This window comes from Ambystoma mexicanum, chromosome 4q, assembly GCF_040938575.1.
Source record: "Ambystoma mexicanum isolate Mex_15411 chromosome 4q, UKY_AmexF1_1, whole genome shotgun sequence".
Taxonomy (NCBI): Eukaryota; Metazoa; Chordata; class Amphibia; order Caudata; family Ambystomatidae; genus Ambystoma; species Ambystoma mexicanum.
Window position 1 is genome coordinate 433,087,364 of NC_090928.1, and position 25,581 is coordinate 433,112,944.

A 25,581-nucleotide genomic window follows, 5' to 3' on the forward strand; every position below is an offset into this window, starting at 1 on the left:
TGATGATATATCCTATTGTTTCTTACAGTGCAAGGGGTTGAAAAACATTTTAACAGGATCTATTGAAGAGGGTATATGGTTATGAAACAGGGACTTCTTGAACTGCCCTCCTACGCTCTACCACTGTGTTAAACCCTTGAATGCTGAAAACTGACCTTTTTAAAAAAGTTGATAGAGTGGGTGACGGCATGGAACTTGTAGAACTAATGACATCAGTGCACTTCTGGTCAGCTGTATAAATTAATACATTTCATTAAGGGCATATTATTGGTTTCTCCCAAAATTTTATAACATTCATACGAGCTTCCAATGGACTATTTCAAACTGATAATATCACCAGTAGAACTTGGGTGAATGTAAAACACAGCTTGTATCATAGGAAGAAATCCTACAGAGCTTAATGGTGTTTACCCTATGTTTCAGGTGATGATCAGGAGTATTTCAAATGTCGAAACGTGTTGCTCATTACATAAAATGCTAAGATTGTAAATGTTTTCTTCAATTCATTTAAGTAAAAAATGTTTCTAAAGGTAAAACAGTTGGACAAGGGGGCACCCAGATTTGAACTAGGGACCTCTTGATTTGCAGTCAAATGCTCTATCACTGAGCTATACCCTGAGTTTTGAAAGGTACATCTATATTAATTCAGTAATATGTACAAAGTGGAAGCAACATGCAATCACCATCAAAGCAATGCATTTTCCGCCACCAAACCCTCCTTATAACTATATGGGGTGCAAAGGATGTCCTTTATATGCCTTGGTAAAATACAGTGAGGTTTCCATTGCAAGAATTCATACATTTCGTATCACATGTAGATCTTGGAACATGGAAAAAAACTTTTGTCAAATGCACATATTCTGCAAAATGGAACTGCTTCTCTACTGCGGTTTGTTGATTTTGTGCTAAGAGCATAGTTAAACCCAATTGTTCATTGTTTTGTGTATGAAATGATGATATATCCTATTGTTTCTTACAGTGCATTGGGTTGAAAAACATTTTAACCTGATCTATTGAAGAGGTTATATGGTTATGAAACACGGACTTCTTGAACTGCACTCCTACGATATACCACTGAGTTAAACCCTTGAATGCTGAAAAGTGCCAGTTTTTAAAAAGGTGATAGAGTGGGTGACTGCATGGAACTTGTAGAACTAATGACATCAGTGCACTTGTGGTCAGCTGTACCAATTAATACATTTCATTAAGGGCATATTATTGGTTTCCACCACCGTTTTATAACATTCATATGAGCTTCCAATTGACTATTTCAAACTGATAATATCACCAGTAGAACTTGGGTGAATGTAAAACACAGCTTGTATCATGCGAAGAAATCCTAAACAGCTTAATGGTGTTTACCCTATGTTTCAGGTGATGATCAGGAGTATTTCAAATGCAGAAATGTGTTGCTCATTACATAAAATGCTAAGATTGTAAATGTTTTCTTCAATTTATTTGAGTAAAAAAATATTTATACAGGTAAAATAGTTAGACAAGTGAGCGCTCATATTTGAGCTAGGGACGTCTTGATCTGTAGTCAAATGCTCTACCACTGAGCTATACCCCCAGCTCAGAAATGTTCACCTATAGTAATTCAGTAATATATGCAAAGTGGAAGTAACCTGCATTCACCATCAAAGCAATGCATGTTCAGCCACCAAACCCTTCTTATAACTATAAGTGGTACAAAAGATGTCCTTTATCTGCCTTGGTAAAATACAGTGAGGTTTCCATTGCAAGAATTCATACATTTCCTATCACATGTAGATCTTGGAACATGGAAAAAAACTTTTGTCAAATGCACAAATTCTGCAAAACGTAACTGCTTCTCTACTGCAGTTTGTACATTTTGTGCTAAGAGCATAGTTAAACCTAATTGTTGATTGTTTTGTATATGAAATGATGATATATCTTATTGTTGCTTACAGTGTATTGGGTTGAAAAACATTTTAACAAGATCTATTGAAGAGGGTATATGGTTATGAAACAGGGACTTCTTGAACTGCACTCCTACGCTCTACCACTGACATAAACCCTTGAATGCTGAAAAGTGCCCTTTTTTAAAAAGGTGATAGAGTGGGTGACTGTATGGAACTTGTAGAACTAATGACATCAGTGCACTTCTGGTCAGCGGTACAAATTAATACATTTCATTAAGGGAATATTATTGGTTTACACCACAGTTTTATAACATTCTTATGAGCTTCCAATGGACTATTTCAAACTGATAATATCACCAGTAGAACCTGGGTGAATGTAATACACAGCTTGTATCATACGAAGAAATCCTAAACAGCTTAATGGTGTTTACCCTATGTTTCAGGTGATGATCAGGAGTATTTGAAATGTAGAAATGTGTTGCTCATTACATAAAATGCTTAGATTGTAAACGTTTTCTTCAATTAAAAGATATTTCTACAGGTGAAACAGTTGGACAAGGGGGCACCCACATTTGAACTGGGGAACCTCTTGATTTGCAGTCAAATGCTCTGCCACTGAGCTATACCCGCAGTTCTGAAATGTTCACCTATATTAATTCAGTAATATGTACAAAGTGGAAGCAACATGCAATCACCATCAAAGCAATGCATTTTCAGCCACCAAACCCTCCTTATAAGTATATGGGGTGCGAAGGATATCCTTTATCTGCCTTGGTAAAATACAGTGAGGTTTCCATTGCAAGAATTCATACATTTCGTATCACATGTAGATCTTGGAACATGGAAAAAAAAAGAACTTTTGTCAAATGCACAAATTCTGAAAACGTAACTGCTTCTCTACTGCAGTTTGTTGATTGTGTGCTAAAAGCATAGTTAAACCCAATTGTTCATTGTTTTGTATATGAAATGATGATATATCGTATTGTTTCTTACAGTGCATTGGGTTGAAAAACATTTTAACAGGATCTATAGAAGAGGGTATATGGTTATGAAACAGGGACTTCTTGAACTGCACTCCTACGCTCTACCACTGACATAAACCCTTGAATGCTGAAAACTGCCTTTTTTTAAAAAAGGTGATAGAGTGGGTGACTGTATGGAACTTGTAGAACTAATGACATCAGTGCACTTCTGGTCAGGTGTACAAATTAATACATTTCATTAAGGGCATATTATTGGTTTCCACCACAGTTTTATAACATTCATATGAGCTTCCAATGGACAATATCAAATTGATAATGTCACCAGTAGAACTTGGGTGAATGTAAAACACAGCTTGTATCATACAAAGAAATCGTAAACAGCTTAATGGTGTTTACCCTATGTTTCAGGAGATGATCAGGTGTATTTCAAATGTAGAAATGTGTTGCTCATTACATAAAATGCTAAGATTGTAAATGTTTTCTTCAATGTATTTCTACAGGTAAAACAGTTGGGCAAGGGGGCACCCAGATTTGAACTATGGACCTCTTCATCAGCAGTCAAATGCTCTACCACTGAGCTATACCCCCAGTACTGAAATGTTCTCCTATATTAATTCAGTAGTATGTACAAAGTGGAATCAACATGCAATCACCATCAACGCAATGCTTTGTTTGCCACCCAACCCTCCTTATAACTACATGGGGTGCAAAAGATGTCCTTTATCTGCCTTGGAAAAATACAGTGAGGTTTCCATTGCAAGAAATCATACATTTCGTATCACATGTAGATCTTGGAACATGGAGAAAAAAACTTTTGTCAAATGCACAAATTCTGCAAAACCTAACTGCTTCTCTACGACAGTTTGTTGATTTTGTGCTAAGAGCATAGTTAAACCCAATTGTTCATTGTTTTGTATATGAAATTATGATATATCCTATTGTTTCTTACAGTGCATTGAGTTTAAAAACATTTTAACAGGATCTATTGAAGAGGGTATATGGTTATGAAACAGGAACTTCTTGAACTGCACTCCGACGCTCTACCCCTGAGTTAAACCCTTGAATGCTGAAAACTTCCCTTTATTTGAAAGGTGATAGAGTGGGTGACTGCATGGAACTTGTAGAACTAATGACATCAGTGCACTTCTGGTCAGCTGTAAAAATTAATACATTTCATTAAGGTCATATTATTGGTTTCCGCCAAAGTTTTATAACATTCATATGAGCTTCCAATCGACTATTTCAAACTGATAATATCACCAGTAGAATTTGGGTGATTGTAAAATAAAGCTTGTATCATACGAAGAAATCCTAAACAGCTTAATGGTGTTTACCCTATGTTTCAGGTGATGACCAGGAGCATTTCAAATGTAGAACTGTGTTGCTTATTACATAAAATACTGAGATTGTAAATGTTTTCATCAATTTATTTAATTCGGAAATATTTCTACAGGTAAAACAGTTGGACAAGGGGGCACCCAGATTTGAACTAGGGACCTCTTATTCAGTAGTAAAAGGCTCTAGCACTGAGCTATACCCACATTACTGAAATGTTCACCTATATTAATTCAGTAATATGTACAAAGTGGAAGCAAAATGCAATCACCATCAAAGCAATGCATTTTCAGCCACCAAACCCTACCTATATCTATATGGGGTGCAGAAGATGTCCTTTATCTGCTGTAAGGATATTTGGTGTGTTACAGCACAGAGTACAGCACTACTGCACATGTAGCATTTTTTTTTGATGCAGCACCACCACATGGGTGTGGTGCATTGCTATATGTGTTGCCAGAGCAACATGGACATATAAGTAAAGACAGGCTATTCAGTCAAAAACGATTTTTACATATAAGATGCAAATCTATTTTTACAGTTAAAAGCACACATGTGCACATTCAAAATGCACACTATTTTTCACCTGAAATGCCTATGTTGCAAGAGACACATTTGAAAATTAATAACTAACCTTATTAATAACTAACCTGACTAATAAAACTTCATTTAACATAACCCACTAATAAAAATGTGTCTCTACTGCAGAATTAGGCCTACTCTGAAAGTGAACTTTTAAACGCACATTCATTTTTTTTCTCTGCTGCTCTGTCCACATAACTACAGGAAGCAAAAAGCTCGAAGGAACAGGAAATCAGTTTGTTACAATTGCCACTGTAGAAGTGAGCCATTGTGTAGTGAGGGAGGAGATGACATTATTGATTCTGATTGGAGCAGCGTCATAGTAAGTATCATGCTAGATGCTGTGGGATGTATTTACCCATGCATCCGAGCCCTACCTCAAAACTGTGCAGTACTGACATGGAAAACATCATGATGGCCAGAGCTTCCCAGAAAATGCACAGGGAAATGCATGAAGAATAGGCTGCCACTCATTTTTGCCGATGTTATGGGCACAGAAGGACACTGCCTAAAACCACCATTGGACTACCCACACAGTAGTCTGAAACCATTGGGAGTGGCAATGCTGATTGCCAAAAGCAAACCCATAACTGTTGGGAATTCATTTTCTTAAATCCCAAAAAGGGGTGCAGTACCAGTACTCACCACTATCCAAAAGCCGGCGTTTTAAAACAACACCAGATTTTACTTTTTGTAAAACTGAATAAGTGAACCCAAGGCAAGCCAAAGAAAGACTTACTGAGAGGTGGATACAATGTAAAGTTATATTCTGAAGTGACTTGAAGGTTTATAACAAGACTGGCTTAGCTGTGGATTTCAGCAGTTTAAGTAAATGTGGACTGAAAGACACTACAAATCTAAATGTTCAAATTGACTGAGTGACCTACTTTTGAGTGTCACATAGGTTGAAATTGTTTAAATGTCATAGTTTTAAACTTAGAATCAGCATTCTAGCTGCATATGTAAAAATGTTTAGTTTTATTTGAATGCAGAAACTGGGGAACAAAAAGTGACATTTTATCTGAAACTTGGCTTAAGGAACTGAATTTTGCCTGGCAACTACCCCCATCAGGAGTGAAACTTGAGTCACAGCTATGTTCCCAGGCCTAGCTGCCCTTTTGCTGCTCACACCAAAAGGGATATGACACTTCCCTGATTGAATTACCTGGGCTCTGCAGGAAATTGAACAAAGCCCTGTCCTGACTCAGGCAAATGTTTTATTGGCGGGAGTCGTAAATGGAGCTTCCTCTTGGCAGAAGCTGGGAGTGGCAGGGTCTCTGAGCTTGCCAGAAACTGGAAAGACTGGTTTCTGTACCATGTGACATGAAAAGACACACCTCTATAGCCAGAATATGGTTTTAGAAAAAGATGAATAACTCCTAGAGCGGACATGTGAAAATTGTATAAATGACACCATAATTCTTGTGATTTTTCTGCCCACATTTTAAGAGGTTTTTAGAACCGGTGGCATGTTCAGGGGAGTTTTAGCGGAAAAGAGGATATTACTCAAAATGTGTGCATGTGAAAAATCTGACACTTCATCAATTAATGTCCATACTCCCTGCGCACATGTATGTAAAGTTGGGTCAATGTCCGAAATTGCAAAAGCAGTTAAAAAGTGAAATATGTGCCATTTCTGAATGCAAGCCCCCAGGAAGAGCAGAGTTTGAACAGGGGATACCTCCTGTGATGTGTGAGGGGAGCATGTAATTTTAAACCAATGTTTACCTGTGCAAATATGTCTCTTTTTATCATATATAGATTGTGTGCAATTTGGCAGGGGAGTGTCCTCTCTGCAAGCCATAAAATGACATCGCTCTGACTCACAGTTCCTTCCCCAATCAAGTGAGAAATGGAAGTTTGACCAATTAGAAGCTGAGAGAGAGGTAGGGTCAGTGATGCTAGAACACACCCATTTTCAAAACACATAAAAGCAGAGAGACAGGACAGATAGGGACCTTCAAATCCATTTGCAGCTGGAAGCTCTGCCGGGAAAATCCATACTTTACCTCCATCAATCTCCAGAGAAAGCTGTGCAGAAAGATCCAGACTTTAAATCCCTCAATCTTCAGAATCCAGAGAGAGAGCAGACCCAGATCACTGTGAAGTGCAGAGACCAGAGTCCCGTCTAAAACCTGACCAGATCCATGGCGAGGCCCATTTCACCCAAGAATATAGTCTGAGTACCTCGAAAACTGTGCAGAACCAATCTCTTAGTTAAAATAATATAATTCAATCTATTTAATCTAAGTAGAACGGCCTCCTGTCACCTGTCATTTGCAAAGCTGTCACTTGTCATTTTCTAGTTGCAAGCTGCACTTGTCTTTTTGAACTTTAACATTCCAAATCCGAAAAACGACCTTTATTTAATCGCTCATATCTCCGTAACCGTTTGTGCTAGAGACTTGCAGTAACTTTCATCTGGAAGCTGAGATCCTAGGCTTTCATAGGACCCCAAAACAATATTGATAGCCCTTGTATTCCTTCTGTAATCGCCCCAGATGCATTCGCGAATTTTACCGCGATTTGCAAATTTCTTCACGTGTAAAAATCAGCTGCTGCTTGCCTTCCATTTGACAGAAAATCGTTTGCCTCATAAGAACTATCCCTGCATCACTGCTAGAGTGAGCCTGAGCTAATATTAACTTGATTTCACTCACCCTGAACCTCCTAGAATGAATTAAAAGCATTTTAGCATACTTTTCACTGAATTACCAGCACATATCAAAGCATTTTGCCTGTGTTTTCAACGTCTGTAGTCTAAGTTGCTGGGGTTAACTGAATCACATTTAATTGCATTTCTGAGAACTGTGTGCTTCCCTCCATTTCCTTGCATTGCATAAAAAGGGGGGGTGAATTGTCCAAGAAAGTGATTACATTGTCTTTTACTGAAATCCTATCAAGTTATTTTCTGTACTGCATTTCATTCCACATTGCATTCATTTGAAACCATAAAAGTATTGTTGCTATCTTATCCATTTCATGTCAACTCCTTAGTGATTATAAAGAAGTTGTAACGCTCACCTGATTCTCGCAGAGGCGCCGGTCTTGACTGGGCGACTACCGTATCTTCAAAGGTGATGTGTAGCACCCGGTTGGCTCTTTGGGCTGGACCTCTGTGCACTGTATGCCTGACGTGTAGAGTAAGATGTCTGCAGATAGAAAATATGGGGTTAATGAACTGGGGTTATTGGGGTGTCCCTATCTCTTTCCTCTTCTCCTCTCCTGTAGACCCCCAAAGGTTAACGCTCTCACCTTAGGTAAGTGAATGCCGAGCTCTCCATCTGCCTCGGGGCAGGGTGCTGTAACCAGTTTCTTCACTGGATAGGTAGCGCAGGCCTCTTGACTTCAGAGGACTGCTGTCCGTCGTTTACTGCACGAACGGTAAGTTTCGAGTCATTCAAATGTCTTTAAAGTCTTTAGTAATGATGTCTCTTGTTTTGCAGGGTTCCGGCGATGGCGGATGACGGGCTGAAGTGAGTTGAAGATGGAGCCCGTGTGATGAATAGAAGCGCCTGGAAGCACGTAAGTAAGCGCTTGTTGCCTGCTTCACTATGCGCTCTAACTGTCTTTTTATTTTGCAGGTACGAGTTCGGAGCGGCTGCAGGGTGCCGGAATACCCACTGGATTAGATGTGGAAAGGAGTAATGGCACGTGAGTATTAAAGTTCCCCAATGTCTTTAAACGCACCTTGTTTTGTCTTTCAGATGCGGGATGCAGCGCCGAAGGCCTCCGGAGCGTGCGAAGAGTTGGTAAACTTTTGTCTTTCAGATGCCGGAATGCAGTGTGAAGACCTCCGGAGCGCACGAAGAGTAGGTAAGCCTTTGCCTTTCAGATGCCGGAATGCTAACCTGTTCTTTCTTGTCTTTATAGGTGTTGCTGAAGACTGGATTCAGGATGGTAAGCCTTTGCCTTTCAGATGCCGGAATGCTAACCTGTTCTTTCTTGTCTTTATAGGTGTTGCTGAAGACTGGATTCAGGATGGTAAGCCTTTTTCCTTAGGCCCAGGACCGGATGCAGAAGACACGATGAGCATTCTGCTGCAGAGGTTGCAGAATAACGCAAAGCAAGATTCATCCACCGGGTGCGGTTTAAATAGCCTCCTGTAGTGCTTAGGTGTCTCCTTCCACAGCCACGCCTAAGTAAGAAAAGAGTTCCTGGTAAGAAAAGAGTTCCTGCCTTCCAGAAGAGTTCCAGTGTTCTGAATCTAGGGAGTGGCTCCAGCCCCACCCAACAGGAAAAGTAGTTCCAAACAGAAGAGGATCAGAGGCTCAACTGGCAGGCAAGTAAGCAGCATGGTCTGCTGAAGGTAAGTCCACCCAAGCATTATGAGCCCGGCGCTTCCAGCGCTGGGACTGGGCATATTTATGAGCCTGGTGCCACTGGCGCCAGGACTGGGTCCAAAAGGTCCCAATTGGGACTGGTTGGCACTCGGAACCTGGGTTATGGATCTGCTTCCAAGGGAGTTGGGAAAACCCTGACCTTTTGGAAGCAGAGATCATGACAGTACCCCCCCTCAAGGCCCCTCCCAAACCGGGCTTCTCCGGGGGTTTTGGCTTGTCAGGAAATGTTCGGTGAAATCTTTTGATTAGGCGAGGAGCGTGGACATATTCAGCAGGTTCCCAGGATCTCTCTTGGGGGCCGTAGCCTTTCCAGTCAATTAGGTAGAATAGTTTAGATTTGGAGATCTTGGAGTCCAGAATGCTTTTGACTTCAAACTCGAGTTCTCCATCCACTAGGATAGGTTTTGGAGATTTGGTTAGTCGGGTTTGAGGTTGCACGGGTTTTAATAGAGAGACGTGGAAGACCGGATGTATCTTCATGTGCGGGGGCAAGTCCAACTTGACCGCTACTGGGTTTACTATGGTAGTGATGGAATAGGGACCAAGGTATCTTGGGTTGAATGTGCGTGGCCCTTTTAGAGATAGATATTTGGTGGATAACCAGACTTGATCCCCTACTTGATAGTGAGGGGCTTCCTTCCGATGTTGATCTGCTCCTTTCTTGTATTGTTCTTTAGCCCTTTGAAGGTGAGAAACAGCTTCCTTAAAGGCTTGGGTGATTGTAGAATGCAGGTAGTCTACTGCTGGTGTTTCAAGATCTTGGAGGGGATCCAACTCCGAGGTTCGAGGGTGACTGCCGTACAAAAGAAAAAACGGGGTTTTCCCAGTTCCCGAATGGACAGAGTTATTGTAGGCATACTCGGCTATCCAAAGGATATCTTTCCAAGTTTTTTCAGTTTGTTGCAGCATGCAGCGTAAATACTGTTCCAGAGTTTGATTGGTTCTCTCGGTTTGTCCGTCGGTCTGAGGGTGGTGACTGGTCGATAGTCTCACATCAATTTGAGCCGACCGACAGCAACTTCGCCAAAAATGAGAAATAAATTGACTACCTCGATCCGAAATTAGAACCGAAGGAAAACCGTGCAGTCGGACGATGTTTTCGAGAAATTCTCGGGCCAGAGTTGCTGCTGTTGGCAAGCCTTTGAGCGGAATGAAATGCGCCATCTTGGAGAATAAGTCCACGATTACTAGAATCGTATTGTATCCGGAGCATGGAGGTAGATCGGTGATGAAGTCCATAGAAAGCGTATGCCAAGGGCGAGGTGGGATGTCAATAGGGCGTAAGAGGCCTGCTGGTCTTTCCTTTTGACTCTTGTTTTGGGCGCATACTCCACAGGACATTATAAAGTCTCTGATATCTTTTTTCCAAGACGGCCACCAGAAGTAGCGCTTGATCTTTTCTGAGGTCTTGGATATACCGGGATGACCTTCCATTAAAGAGTCGTGATAACAAGAGATTACTTTTTTCTGTAAATCTGTGCTGGGTAGGTATAATCGTTCTTGGAAATACAATAAGTTGTCCTTTACTGCAAAGTCCTTTCCCTGCAGATGCCAATTCTGTATGTCTGCTGGAGTTACAAGTTGCCTGGCTTTATCCTTAACTTCCTCTATGGATTTTGTGGCGATTACACCCAGAATTCTTTGTTCGGGAATGATTGGTACAGGTTTAGGGTTGACCAAGTGTTCTTCCACTCCCATCCGAGAAAGGGCATCGGCTTTACCGTTCTTTGTACCAGGTCGATAGGTAATTATGAAGTCAAACTCGGCAAAGAATAATGCCCAACGGAGTTGTCGAGAGGATTGGGCTTTTGCGGTCTTCAAATATTGCAGGTTTCGGTGATCCGTAATCACAGTAACGGTGTGTCGGGCCCCCAGCAGATAATGCCGCCAAGCCTTAAAGGCAGACTTGATAGCCAGAAGTTCCTTGTCAGTAATCGTGTAATTGATTTCAGGAGGCGAGAATTTGCGGGACCAAAATGCCACGGGATGCAACTGATTGGTTACCGGGTCCTTTTGTGATAGAACTGCCCCCATGGCAAGGCTTGAAGCATCAGTTTCCACAATGTAGGGGAGTTCGGGGCGAGGGTGTTTTAAGATTGGTGCAGAGATAAATTTAGTCTTCAAATCCTGGAAAGCTTGTTCCGCCTCGGTAGACCATTCAAAACGTTTGTTTTTCTTTAACAAGGCAGTGATGGGCTGGACTATTCGAGAGAATTCGGGGATAAACCTGCGGTAAAAGTTAGCGAAGCCTAACATGCTTTGCACACCTTTTACGGAGGATGGTGATGGCCATTTGAGAACTGCATCGACCTTCTTTGAATCCATACGCACTCCGCCAGGTGATAATATGAATCCCAAGAATTCAACTTCAGTCACGTTGAAAACACATTTTTCCAACTTAGCGAAAAGTTTGTGTTGATGCAATCTTTCGAGGACCATTTTCACGTGTTTCCGATGTTCAGATTCCGATGAAGAATAAACGAGGATGTCGTCAATGTAAACAACAACACATACATCTATGAGCTCTCTGAGGACATCGTTCATAAAATATTGAAAGGCGGCCGGGGCATTGCAAAGTCCGAAGGGCATGACCTGATATTCAAATAGCCCATACTTGGTGCGGAAGGCCGTCTTCCATTCATCGCCCTCTTTTACTCGTACCAAGTGGTAAGCTCCTCTAAGATCCAGCTTTGTATATATGCATGCTTTTCTGACTTGGTCCAGGAGTTCAGGGATCAAAGGTAACGGATATCTATTCTTAACGGTGATCTGGTTCAGGGAGCGATAATCGATACAAGTTCTAAGGTCTCCTTCCTTTTTTGGAACGAAGAACAAAGCTGAAGAAGCAGGGGACTTGGAAGGACGAATAAACCCATTTGCCAGGTATTGATCCAGGTATTGTCGAAGGTGAAGGTTCTCAGGCTCGGTGAGGGCATAAATTCTACTACAAGGAGGAGTAGACCCAGGTATCAGGTCTATCTGGCAGTCATAAGACCTATGAGGAGGTAGAGAGTTAGCCCGATCCTTCCGGAAAACATCTTGGTATTCTAGGTATTCGGGAGGTAACTGGGGAGTCTCTGAAGAAATTGCGGCCAGTGCAACACCAGGTGGAGGGTGACAAGTAGAGACACATTCTGGAAACTGGACCGTTCTTGCTCGCCAATCGATCAGAGGATTGTGTTTCTCTAACCAAGGTATTCCTAGAATAATCTGAAACTGAGGGGCCTTGATCACATCGAACACGATCTTCTCATGGTGTCCATCTTGACTTACTAGCGTCACCTCTTGAGTGGTATGCGTTACTGGCCCGGAGGCTATCTCCGTACCATCCACCGTAGTAATGACGTCCTTTACAGCCTTGGGACAAAGAGTTAGATTCATCCTCAAAACCATTTCATGATCCACATAATTGCCGATGGCACCGCTGTCGACGTAAGCTTCAATTGCATGTAATCGATCCGGATTATCAGGGCTAATGAGGACCATAGGTATCACGAAATGCGAGGTCACGGAACTGGTTTTCACGCTCGGCAAGAGGACCTCTATTCTTGTCGGGCGAGGTCGTTTCCCTGCTCAGAGTTTGTAACTTTGGTAACTGCAGCTCCCACTGCCTTCTTGGCAGGTTTCACCGGACAGTCTCGAAGAAAGTGCCCTGAGTTTCCGCAATATAGGCATAATTGCAACTGTTTCCTCCTTTCCCGCTCCCTTTGTGTTAGAGGACCTTTCAGACCCCCTATTTGCATGGGTTCCCCGGAGTCTACTCCTTTGGAAGGAGTTGGTGGTTTGGAAAATACTCGAGCATCAAACTTGGAACGATCGGCCTTCCTGTTCTGCAGCCTGTGATCTATTTGAACGACCAAGTCTATATAATCCGAACAGTCTTGTGGGGGATTCACTACTTGGGCTAAAACGTCTTTGAGCTCTCCACGTAGACCTCTATAAAACAGCGTAATCCTTTTGTCCTCAGGCCATTGAGTTTCCACTATTAGTCTATTGAAAGATGCAATATAAGCCAAAAGGTCTGATTACCCTGTCGCAACGAAAGAAGCTCATTGTCCAAGGCCTGCCCCTGTGAATGTCTTGCGAACAGTTTTTCCATACTAAGCTGAAAGGCTTGAAAATCATGGAGAACCGGATCATCTTGATTAACTAGAGGGATCGACCAGTCTGCCGCATTGCCACTAAGGTACGAAAGTACAAAAGCTACTTTTGCTTGATCAGTTGGAAAGGCTGCTGGCCGGCATAAGAAGTGCAACCGGCACTGATTGATAAATACTGCAAACCTCTTTGGGTCACCAGAAAATCGTTCGGGCGGACCCAGAGGTACATTCCCAGGTAGGTTGATCTGCACTGGATTCATAGAGGATGTTGAAGGAAGATTTGCCCCTGATGCGGGTAACGGGGCCTGTCCGGCTTGTGACTGTAGCACTTGTCTAGCAAGATTGTCTGTTCTCTCCTTGGAAATAATTAGTTCCCTTCTTAGAGCATTCGTTTCCTGACGAGCTGCATGCACTTCTGCCCTTAGTTCCCCAAGTAACCGGGCTAGGGGGTCAGTATCCGAGGTTTCCATAGCGCCTGGGCGAGAGTTTTGCGGTAGGCTTTGCGTTCTGTAACGCTCACCTGATTCTCGCAGAGGCGCCGGTCTTGACTGGGCGACTACCGTATCTTCAAAGGTGATGTGTAGCACCCGGTTGGCTCTTTGGGCTGGACCTCTGTGCACTGTATGCCTGACGTGTAGAGTAAGATGTCTGCAGATAGAAAATATGGGGTTAATGAACTGGGGTTTTTGGGGTGTCCCTATCTCTTTCCTCTTCTCCTCTCCTGTAGACCCCCAAAGGTTAACGCTCTCACCTTAGGTAAGTGAATGCCGAGCTCTCCATCTGCCTCGGGGCAGGGTGCTGTAACCAGTTTCTTCACTGGATAGGTAGCGCAGGCCTCTTGACTTCAGAGGACTGCTGTCCGTCGTTTACTGCACGAACGGTAAGTTTCGAGTCATTCAAATGTCTTTAAAGTCTTTAGTAATGATGTCTCTTGTTTTGCAGGGTTCCGGCGATGGCGGATGACGGGCTGAAGTGAGTTGAAGATGGAGCCCGTGTGATGAATAGAAGCGCCTGGAAGCACGTAAGTAAGCGCTTGTTGCCTGCTTCACTATGCGCTCTAACTGTCTTTTTATTTTGCAGGTACGAGTTCGGAGCGGCTGCAGGGTGCCGGAATACCCACTGGATTAGATGTGGAAAGGAGTAATGGCACGTGAGTATTAAAGTTCCCCAATGTCTTTAAACGCACCTTGTTTTGTCTTTCAGATGCGGGATGCAGCGCCGAAGGCCTCCGGAGCGTGCGAAGAGTTGGTAAACTTTTGTCTTTCAGATGCCGGAATGCAGTGTGAAGACCTCCGGAGCGCACAAAGAGTAGGTAAGCCTTTGCCTTTCAGATGCCGGAATGCTAACCTGTTCTTTCTTGTCTTTATAGGTGTTGCTGAAGACTGGATTCAGGATGGTAAGCCTTTGCCTTTCAGATGCCGGAATGCTAACCTGTTCTTTCTTGTCTTTATAGGTGTTGCTGAAGACTGGATTCAGGATGGTAAGCCTTTTTCCTTAGGCCCAGGACCGGATGCAGAAGACACGATGAGCGTTCTGCTGCAGAGGTTGCAGAATAACGCAAAGCAAGATTCATCCACCGGGTGTGGTTTAAATAGCCTCCTGTAGTGCTTAGGTGTCTCCTTCCACAGCCACGCCTAAGTAAGAAAAGAGTTCCTGGTAAGAAAAGAGTTCCTACCTTCCAGAAGAGTTCCAGTGTTCTGAATCTAGGGAGTGGCTCCAGCCCCACCCAACAGGAAAAGTAGTTCCAAACAGAAGAGGATCAGAGGCTCAACTGGCAGGCAAGTAAGCAGCATGGTCTGCTGAAGGTAAGTCCACCCAAGCATTATGAGCCCGGCGCTTCCAGCGCTGGGACTGGGCATATTTATGAGCCTGGTGCCACTGGCGCCAGGACTGGGTCCAAAAGGTCCCAATTGGGACTGGTTGGCACTCGGAACCTGGGTTATGGATCTGCTTCCAAGGGAGTTGGGAAAACCCTGACCTTTTGGAAGCAGAGATCATGACAGAAGTGTGCTAGTGCCAGATTCTCCGTTGTTAATCTTTATCATATCAGATTAAGTGTGATATCCAATTAGTAATTTATTATAAAGCGTGATATAATATATATTGTTTAAATTATCAAATAAACCTTTCAACTTGCAAAACAGAACTACTTCTTGGCTCAGTGGGGTCAGGGGGATTCCAAGGGAGGGGTGTTATATAGGGGTAGTCATCCAGAACGCATGAACTGGACATAAAGATATATCAATAAGGGTTTTCATTCAGTATTCTAGACTAGGCGTTGACTTGGCTGTAGTGCTGAATTGAATCCTCTTACAATGCTGTGATTAGAACTTTGCTGGAGAAGCTTGAGGGTAGGGGGAGAACAATCGAGATCTTGCAGAGCTGGGAGAAGGATCTGTTTCCTGGCTGGGGATTCCTGCTGCAAAAGCTGAGGGTTCCAGGCAATAACCCCGGTTTGAGAACGGCAGACACTTGTTCTCACTGGGGTTGATTTTCAAGGGAGCCAAATTCAGAAAGAGAATAGCCGGAGAAAACTCATGCTGAACAGTTAAGATAATTATAGAAGCGAGTGGGAGCTGTGCGAAAGTGTGCGAAACTGTTCAGTCAGTGTATTTCGAGGGAGTCTCAGTCTCTTATCAGCATATTTAATGTTACCAATTGAATATATTCTCGCAGCTCTCTGTTCATTTTATCACAAATAATGTTGTACCATTTCATATAAGGTAGTGGAAATTACCACAAAAATACCACAATAGCCCATGGTGGCACACAACACTAACACTAACACTGAAAATGTGGTATCCCTAAAATGTAGGCCTGAGGTCTCTCTAGTGATCAAGAACAATCTAGATAAAAAACAAGGGATGTTGGATATTGGGGCCACAAATAAACCAACCACTATACCAACCAACCACGCAAACTACCGCGCATATCATCTAAATAGGTCTGAATTCTGAAATAATGCGATGTATTCTTGTCATGTGTGACCCAATATGAATATAGAGAGTGATTATTGCTAAAGGTATTTTGGTGGTAAGAAAATACCGCAAAGCCCCAAATATCCACAAAATACCCAACATATTTATGGTGCGTTGCCGGCCGGGAAAGTGATCATAGAGTACCTACTGGGCGTGGCAAGCGTGTCTCACACTGCCATTTGCACATTAAAGGGAACCCATTTTATAATAGCAGTGTGCCACTAAAAACGAATTTCAGAATGTCACAAAGGGAAACCACATTTTCAGACCTAGTGCAATATTTGGAGGCAAAGTTGTTTGCACATGGGACGTGGTCGTCGAACAGCACCTTAGAATGGCGTGACCGCATTCAAGGTGAATTGCAGAAAGAAAAACTAGACAATATTTTTGCAGAAGGCAGCATAATTCAGGTCTGCCTTACAAGATTATTGAATGCAGCCGATAAAAGCGCAGAGAAAGACTGTTTAATACGGCTATGCAGCAAAATATGGTTTATTTTGAATAAGTCCCTGCGAATACAGGAAAATGATACCCAGCTAATTAACAGGTTAAAGACTGAATTAGATGGGGCAAGTAAAAATCAGGAAATGTTAAGAGCAGAATTGGATGTATGCCAAAAAGACATGCAATTAAAATGCAGAGACTTTGATGCTCAATTATCCAAAAGCAAGAAACAATTTGAGGATAGTGAGCAAGAATTGGTACACATAAAAGCCTTAGTGGACCACATTAGACAGGATAAAGATGAGGTTGTTTTAGAAATGCAGATTTTACAAAAAGAACATTGTGAAAAAGAATGTGATCTCCAGAGTGCAGAACAAGAAATGATTAAAATGACTGAAGAAAGAGACAAGAGAAATAAAGAGTTCAATGAATGCCAAATGCAAATGTGCGACATGCAGGAGGTGATTAATAAGATGAGTGATGAAAACAAATATTTGCAAACAGAATCCTTAAAAAGTGTAAGGACTTAGAACAGCAAATGTGCATTCCCAGGTCCCAGGAGAGGCGGCAGGGTACCACATTCAATGGAGTGGAGGTGAATTCTAGTTCTGCCCAAAGAGCTAGTGCTCCAGTGACTGGGCCGGTGACTGAACTTGGTTGCAGCGCAATTGGGGGATTTGATACTCCCATTGGGGGCAGCCACCAATCTCATACACCTGAAAACAGGATTGAATCACAAAATAGTGCAATTCCATGCATTGCAACAAGTAGCCCCATAAAAATAATGAAATCCATTAAAGCCCTGATCAAACCATTTAAAAAGGGAGGTGAATGCTGCATTGAGGATCACTTAGAAGCGGTACATGACATTTTTAAAGCACTCCAGATACCTAAGGAACAGTACAGACAATATTTTCAGTTAACTTTAGATGCCCCGACTGGCAGCATCATAAGGGGATTAAATGAACAGCAGAATATGACCTGGGTGGAGTTTGAAAAAGAAATTAGGCGTCATTTTTCTCCTTTTCAGTCATTGCAGGAGGCAAAGAAAGTCGCTTACACAATCACTGCTGGTCCTAATACATCCCCTCGCCAATTTTTACAAGACTTAAAAAGAGCATTTTCCACTTTGATGTATCTTTTGACCCAAATTCCAATGAGTTTAAAACTGCATACTTCTATGGGCTACAGAAAGACATCATATCCCAATTGGTCCGTGAATTTGACCGTGACAAGCCCCTTGAATGGATTGTACATCAAAGCACAAAACTATATGAGGTACTCTATTGTCAGGGTAGAGAAAGTGATAAAATGAAAGATACTAGACCTAAATCTAAAGAACCCTCAGCCACAGTAATGGAAATCAGGTCAGCCAAAATGTCCCTTGAGTCTGCTCAAAGCCAAGGTAAAAATAATGTGACACCTGAACAAAGGGGTAATCAACAAAGATCGCCACTTCCTGTACCAATGTTCCAATCACATGATCCTAGTAATAGGGAGAGCTACATCAGTCCTAGGTATTTAGGGGACACACCCCGGGTAGGATATCGGCCTGATATGGCAGGTATGAACAATAACCAGAGACAAAATCAAGATCAAAGAAATGATGGTCCCTACCAGTCATTGGGGACAAAGAGCAGATTTGATCCCAACACCATGATATATGGTAATCAGGATAGACCCCGATATGTGGATAGATTTCCTGATAATGGAAATCAACATAGGGGCCAGTACCCACAATCTGAGAGACAGGATATGAGGCAAAACATGCACTACAATCCACGTCAGTACAATGATTCCCCACCAGGGGACTATAATCAAAGGATGGATGCACCCCGCTCTCCTCCACAAATGAATCAAGAGTTCAGAAACCATCCCAACCGATATCAATCACCTGAGAGGTATCAGAATAGATCCAATCAGGGGGAAAAAAACAATATCGACCTAGGCCACAGAAAGAGGATTCTAGGGAGATGGAAAGGTTCCAGTGCCTTGAGGCCCAAGTGAAAATGTCAGCTGAGCAAATAGGAAAGCTCTATACAGCGCAAAAAAAACCTTCCAAATAGGGGGCTGATGGCCATAGCAATGACAGGGGGGCTTCCGAAAAGTGACTAAGTACTCATGATAACTGCAGTGCCAAAATGACAGATTGCTCTGATATAATTTTGCATAACGACTCTCAATGCCATCAATGCCTAATGAATTCAAAATGAAAGTGCCAGTAAATTAACATGTGACAGAAAGTGCAAATACTTCTAAAAAAGAGGTACGTTTAACCTAGAGCTAAATAAAACAGTAAAGATTTGCACAAATGAAAATGAAACATTAGGAATTCCAAAAGAACAAAGGGGCAGATTTAAGAAAAATGACTCCTGCATGGGGAATACCAGTGAACAGGGAGTAAGTGGGGATGCTATAGCTCCTTCCCTGGGCAAGCAAAACAATGACCAAACACAGGCAGAAAAAGGAAATACTCAAAAGGAGGGTACAAGTCAATCACCTGAAGAATTCTTTGAGCCACATATTTTTGAAGAGGCTGAAAGGGCTGGTATCACACTAAATGATCACAAATGCACAGAATTAAAAAATGACAAATTGCTGAATGATGTTGTTACACATGTTCAGTTGGAAGGTTGTAATGTGGTCTCTGATGTTACCCAGATGGATGGGCGAACAGTGGCCACACTCCAAAAAACCTCTGTTCATGGAGAAATGAATAAAGTCTCTCGCGCAGAAATGGGTAAAAAGGAGGGAAAAATGTCTTTCCATTTACCAATGTGCTTAGCCAAAAGTGAAAAAGACCTGAGAAAGGTGAGCCCTGAAATCAGTAAGAATTCACACTTCTTATGTGTATTAGAGGAAGTTGAGGACAGATATTATGCACCCATCACTGTAGAAGAAAAATGCCACACCTTTGCTATGATTGACACTGGCTCACAGGCCACAATTATGTCCAAGGAGCTGGTAAAGAGTATCAATGAAGGGAGACCCCCACAGAGTCAGATCACAGTGAAGGAAAGGTTCAGTGCATAACTTTAATGGGGAGGAGGTGCCCATCATAGGTGTAACTGAGGTTGACACAAAAATAGGAAAGCACAGAATGATCAAGAGGTATTGATCACATCTATTTGTGAAATTCCATTTCTGATGGGGACAGATTGCCTGAAAAGATTGTCTCCTCTCATAGATGGGGTGAATGGAGTGCTGTGGTCCTTAACCAAAAAACCATTGAGGCCTAAGAAACTAAAATCACAAAACAGCAATATAAATGAATGTCACACCGTTGCCAAAACAAATGATGCTGTGGAGGTATATCTCCAGAATAGCTGCATACCTAGTGTCACTGTTATATTAATGTGTCAAGACAAAATGCAGAGCGACAATGAAAAACTACCTGTACAAATATACTTGGACCCAAAGAAAAATTGACAGACTGCCATAGATGAGCACACATTACGTTTTTATTTAAAAGAGAAAACATGCAAACAGAATATTGCTCCTAAAACAGATTCAGAAAAACACATTACCACTCTGGCAGAAATACACATGGAAGATGAGCAACCATGGGTTCATGTTGGTATAAATGACTATTTTAAAACAATAAAAGCCACTTTAGCGCTTGGACATGAAAGGAGTTTCATTAATGAGAAATTGTTGCAAAAAATAATGGAGAGGGAAGAAATCCCGAAATTTAGGATTAAAAACAAATATGTTTCTGGGTTGGACAGTCCAGACTTTGAAAACCGAATTGCAGGCAGATGCATGCTTAAAATTAGCATTGGGCAGAAAACAATTTACCATAATGTATGGATAGTGAGTGGAGCACAAAATGAATTTTACATAGGCAATGACATCATGCACAGAATGTGTATGGTGTTAGATTTCCTTAATCAAAAAATATGGTCACGCCTAGGTGGTCCGGCACCTGAATTTGAAGACAAAAGAAGGGCTTATCATTGTGCACAACTGTTCCTTATGCAATCGAATTACAAATGAGGAAAGATACTATTATTCCTGCATTTACAAAACAGTTTGCAATAACAGTGAAATGCAAAAATGGACAGCAGATGAAAGGCTCTGATGCATTTGTATGCCTGAATGAATCCATAAAACAGCAAGGCCTGTATTATGAATACATTCCATTGGTAGACATTGGTGAAGGATCTGTAAAAATTATGGTAAATAATAAAGGTTGTCAGGATATTCATTTAGAGGAAAACTCCCCATTAGGAATGGCCATACAAAAATCACATTATACGGCAGATTTAAATAACATGGTGATTGGAAATATCCCTGAAAAGTATGTAGATTCCAAGGGTGAGTTGCCAGAACACCTGGACTCTCAGCCCAAAGGAATATTTAAAATTCATTCTGTGTATCCTTATGATTCAAATGAGACAGTGTGCTGCCATCAAGAGGATTGCATAATATTAATTTAAATGAAAATGAAACAGAAAATCAGCCCATTGAAGTGGAAGCTGATATGCCAAAATATTTAAAAGTGGCAGCTTTACAAAAAGACACAGCCACACAGTTAGAGGAAAGCGCCGAGATTCCCTTACCAGAAGATTTTCCAGAATTTTCCAAAATGGTAGAAGAGCAGATCTCCTTAGCGGATGCGTGTGAAAGCAATGAGGATAGGGACAATCTGAGGGAGATATTTATGGAGTTTAAGGATGTATTTGCAAAAGATGCTTATGATTGTGGTTTAACTGATTTACATGTGGCCACACTACCAGAAGGGTGTAGCAGAAATCCAGTGTTTGTACACCAGTAATGACTACCGCTGGCATGTTTAGAATCATTGGCAGAGATTATTAAAAATTTGGAATCGCGGGGAATCATCAGGCCCATTCATAGCACATCCAATACACCTATTTTAGGTGTGTTAAAGCCAAATGGTCAATGGCGGCTATGTGCAGACTTGAGAGAGTTAAATACAAGAGTACCAGTATCCAGTATCTAGATGGCCACTGCCATTCATTGATCAGGGCCTAGCTCAGGTACATGGTTCAAATGTATTTACCACATTAAATCTCACCTCTGGATATTGGTGCGTGCCATTGGCAGAGGAGATACAACATTTATTTTCCTTTACATTTGACAGGACTCAATACGCCTGGGTTAGAGCTCCGTTCGGGTACATCAATAGTGGGAGTGAATTTGGCATATTTTTGAGAAAGGCCATGCCGGATGCAGCGGAAAGAGGAACAATAGTTTACGTGGACGATGTCCTGATAAAAAATGAAAGCCTGAAAAGCCATTTTGATGAAATAAGACATGTGCTTGGCCAATTGCAGAAAGCAGGCGCCAAAGTATCTTTGCAAAAAGCACAATGGTGCAAGAAAAAAGTGAACTTTCTAGGGCATGAAGTGACTGAACATGGGCTAAATCCACAAAAGAAGAAAATAGAGGCCATACAAAGATTAAAAGATCCTAAAAATGTGAAAGGAGTAAAAAGTTTATTAGGGATGACAGGCTATAACAGAAAGTTAATTGAAAATTATGCAGAAATCACTCAACCATTGACTAAACTGCTTAAACTGAATACTCCCTGGAAATGGGAAAAAGAGCAGTCTAATGCAGTGGCTAAATTAAAGGAATGTCTTGTAAAGGCACCATGTTTAGCATATCCCATAAAGGACAGGGATTTATTTATAGAAATAGGTATTTCTGAACATTGTATGTCAGCAGTGTTATCACAAAAACACGATTTGAATCACAAAACCATTGCCTATGCAAGTAAGGCATTTTCCCAAGTTGAAATGAAATTTAATGAATGTGAAAAGGCCCTATTAACCACTGTGTGGGCGCTACAACATTTCCGCCCCATTGTTCAGGGAGAAAAGGTGATTATTGAAACAAACCATCAACCTTTGCAATTTTTAGAGAGTAAAAGAATTAGATCAGGTAATCTAGCGCAGTCCAGAATCACTTCGTGGACGCTGGCATTACAAGGTTTTCCCGTAGAAGTGAGATATGGACAAAATGAAAAGAACCCAATTGCTCAAGGGTTAGCTGACTTACATGACTGCGCAGCTGAACAAATACCAAATGAAATAGAAGTGGAAACTAGTTTGCAGGAATTTGAACAATCACCACACAAAGCTTTTGATGAAAAAACATGCAAGGATTTGCCAACTGTATATGTGGATGGTTGTGCTTTTCACATTGAAAATGACAGTAATAAACAATTAGTGGCAGGAATAGGAAATGTCTGGTTGAAATGTGAAGGCATCCCCAGTATAGGGATGAGGATTGGAGATAGGAGCAGTCAGGTGGCGGAATTGGCAGCCATTTATAAAGCATTTGCTACTGCAGTTGATAAAAAGTTCAGTGAAATTGTCCTGGTGACTGATTTTGGCTATGCACGGAATAGCTTTGTGGAGTATTTGCCTGGTTGGAAAGCAAGAGGCATGGTTACATACAACAAAAAGCCACTTAAACATGGAAAAATGATACAAGCCATAGACAAATTGGTGTCAGAGAATAATGTAACAATATACTGGAGAAAAATGTGTGGCCATTTAAAAACACCAGGAGAGGATAAGGAGGGAAATGATAAGGCAGACCACCTGGCTAAGATTGGGGCTGTGATGGGAGAATTGCTACCTATTGATTATTTAATGGGTGAAGTTCAAATTGATGCAGTGACTCGTTTTAAAGCACCAAAGGAGGTAGATCAACCAGTGGTACAGTGGAGTCATGACACGCCAGACCAAGATTTGATTGAGGCACAAAAGAATGATCGAATTTTGGGAATCTATTATAATCATTTGATAGATCCTGAACAAAATCCTTTAACAGAAAATGATTGTATGGGAAAAGAAGAGTTGAGGGTGCTATTAAAGAACAAAACACGAATTAGATTACAGGATGGACTCATGATTAGAGAGTCCATAACAGGACAAATACAGTGGGTGGTACCCCTTTCATTCAGAGGGCTAATGCTACACCATGCACATGATGCCATAACTGCAGGCGATAGAGGTTCACAAAAAACATTAGAAATACTAAAAGATTATGCTTACTGGTCACATATGTCCCAAGATGTGGAATTATATACTAGAGGATGTCTAGTATGCGCCCAATTTAAACCTGCTTCACCAATGCATAGAGCACCATTGATGAAAAGAGGCCTAACTCTCCCATGGTCAGATTTGCAAATAGACTATGTCGGTCCTTTAAAAAGGTCAAGCAGGGGAAACCGTTATATTTTAAGTGTGGTATGTTTGATGTCGAAGTGGATTGAATACATTCCTGCACCAGATTGTAGTGCGCAAACAGCAGCCACATTGCTGGTGAACCATGTGTTCTCAAGGTTTGGGTTGCCACAAAGAATTGAGTCAGGCAGAGGAAGTCATTTCACAAGTACTCTAATGAGTAAGATATGGCAAATACTAGGTGTGAAAAGGAACTACATATCGCATATCGGGCAGCGTCTTCAGGTACAGTTGAAAGGAGCAATAGGTCTGTTGTGGATATTTTAAAGAAATTTGTGGCAGAAGCAGGTTCCAGTTGGGATTTACGTTTACCGTTGGTTTTGATGGCAATCAGATCAACTCCTGCCAAAGCAACTGGTGTTAGCCCCCATGAGGTCTTGACAGGTAGGAAAATGGTGTTACCACAACACCTACTATACAGAACACATGAGCAGACACTTGTTAGTGCATCCACAGTTCATGAGTACATTGATGAACTGAGGAAGCATTTGCAACATGCATTTGCTTTTGTGCAGAGAAATCTGGAAAGGGCTGCTGACAGTGCTAAAACATACTATGATAAAAGAACATCAGTGAGAGAATACAGTTTTGGGGATCAGGTGTACAAGTTTCATTTTGGAAAAAGTAAACAGAAAAATTCTAAATTTCTAGCAGCCTGGGAGGGGCCATTTCGAATTATAGATAAGGTCTCCCCTGTAGTTTATAAAATTTTGAAAAATGAAGGTGAAATGGCAATAGAGCAGTTCGTCCATGTAAATCAAATCAAACCATGCCATCCCAGACATGAGATCAGGCAGCTTGAGCATGTAGAAACAGATAAAGTCCCTTGAGCACAAAAAGAGACAATAAATGGGTACAATCAGGAGGCAGTGACAGAGAAGTTAAAAAGTTGATTGTTATAATGGCACATAAACACTGTAATATATGTAAAAATATATAATATAAAATAAGTAAATAAATAAATAAATATATATAATGGAAGCTCATGGTTGGTGTGCAGAGAGAAAATGTATTAAATATTGAATGCTGTTTTATATATGCTTGTTTTCTTTTTAAACTTTTTATTTTTGGCAAAAGGGTGAAGTTAGTATTGTGCTATGTACTTAATTTGTTTCTTTTCTATTTGATTTAGAATATTAATATTATTTGGTCAGAGGTTCCGGGATCAGAGGCCACGGGGGATGATGGAGTCCTGGAGCCCACGTGGACAGATTCCGGGAACGCCCCAAAGAGGGGTGAAGACCAAGGCTGCAAAGCGATCAGCATTGAAGATGATACGATGATATGGTTAATGATGATGATATTTGGAGGGATCTTCAAGAATTCAGAAGCACAGGTTGTCATTGAACCTGGACCAGCATCTGGTATCGCGGTGGAAGAGGCACCAGGATTCATCATGAGTGATAGAAGGATGATTTTCCAAAATATCTACATACCATTGAATCCTGAGATTTTGATTGAAAAACATTTGAACAATACCGGAATTAAGATTGAGCAGACTAAAGAGTGGCTGGAAATAAGAAAAGAGGACACTGAGCAGTCAATAAGAGATATATTAATGCAGTTGGAGAAAACATTTGTGAATTCAACAGACATTAAGAAGAGGAGAGGAAAGAGAGGTGCGGTGATGCTCACGATATCATTGGTAATGTCTATAGTTGGAGCCATAATAGGTACCACAATATCAACAGCCAATTCTATTTCGGTAAC

The 25,581-nt window shown here is 41.5% G+C and overlaps 1 non-coding gene across 1 annotated transcript; it reads right to left on the reverse strand.

Annotated features, from left to right (window-relative positions):
* Positions 1–3,382: 3,382 nt before the first annotated feature.
* TRNAS-GCU (transfer RNA serine (anticodon GCU)) lies at positions 3,383–3,454 on the reverse strand. Its single transcript has one exon. It is a non-coding gene; the product is annotated as a tRNA-Ser (tRNA).
* Positions 3,455–25,581: the final 22,127 nt, after the last annotated feature.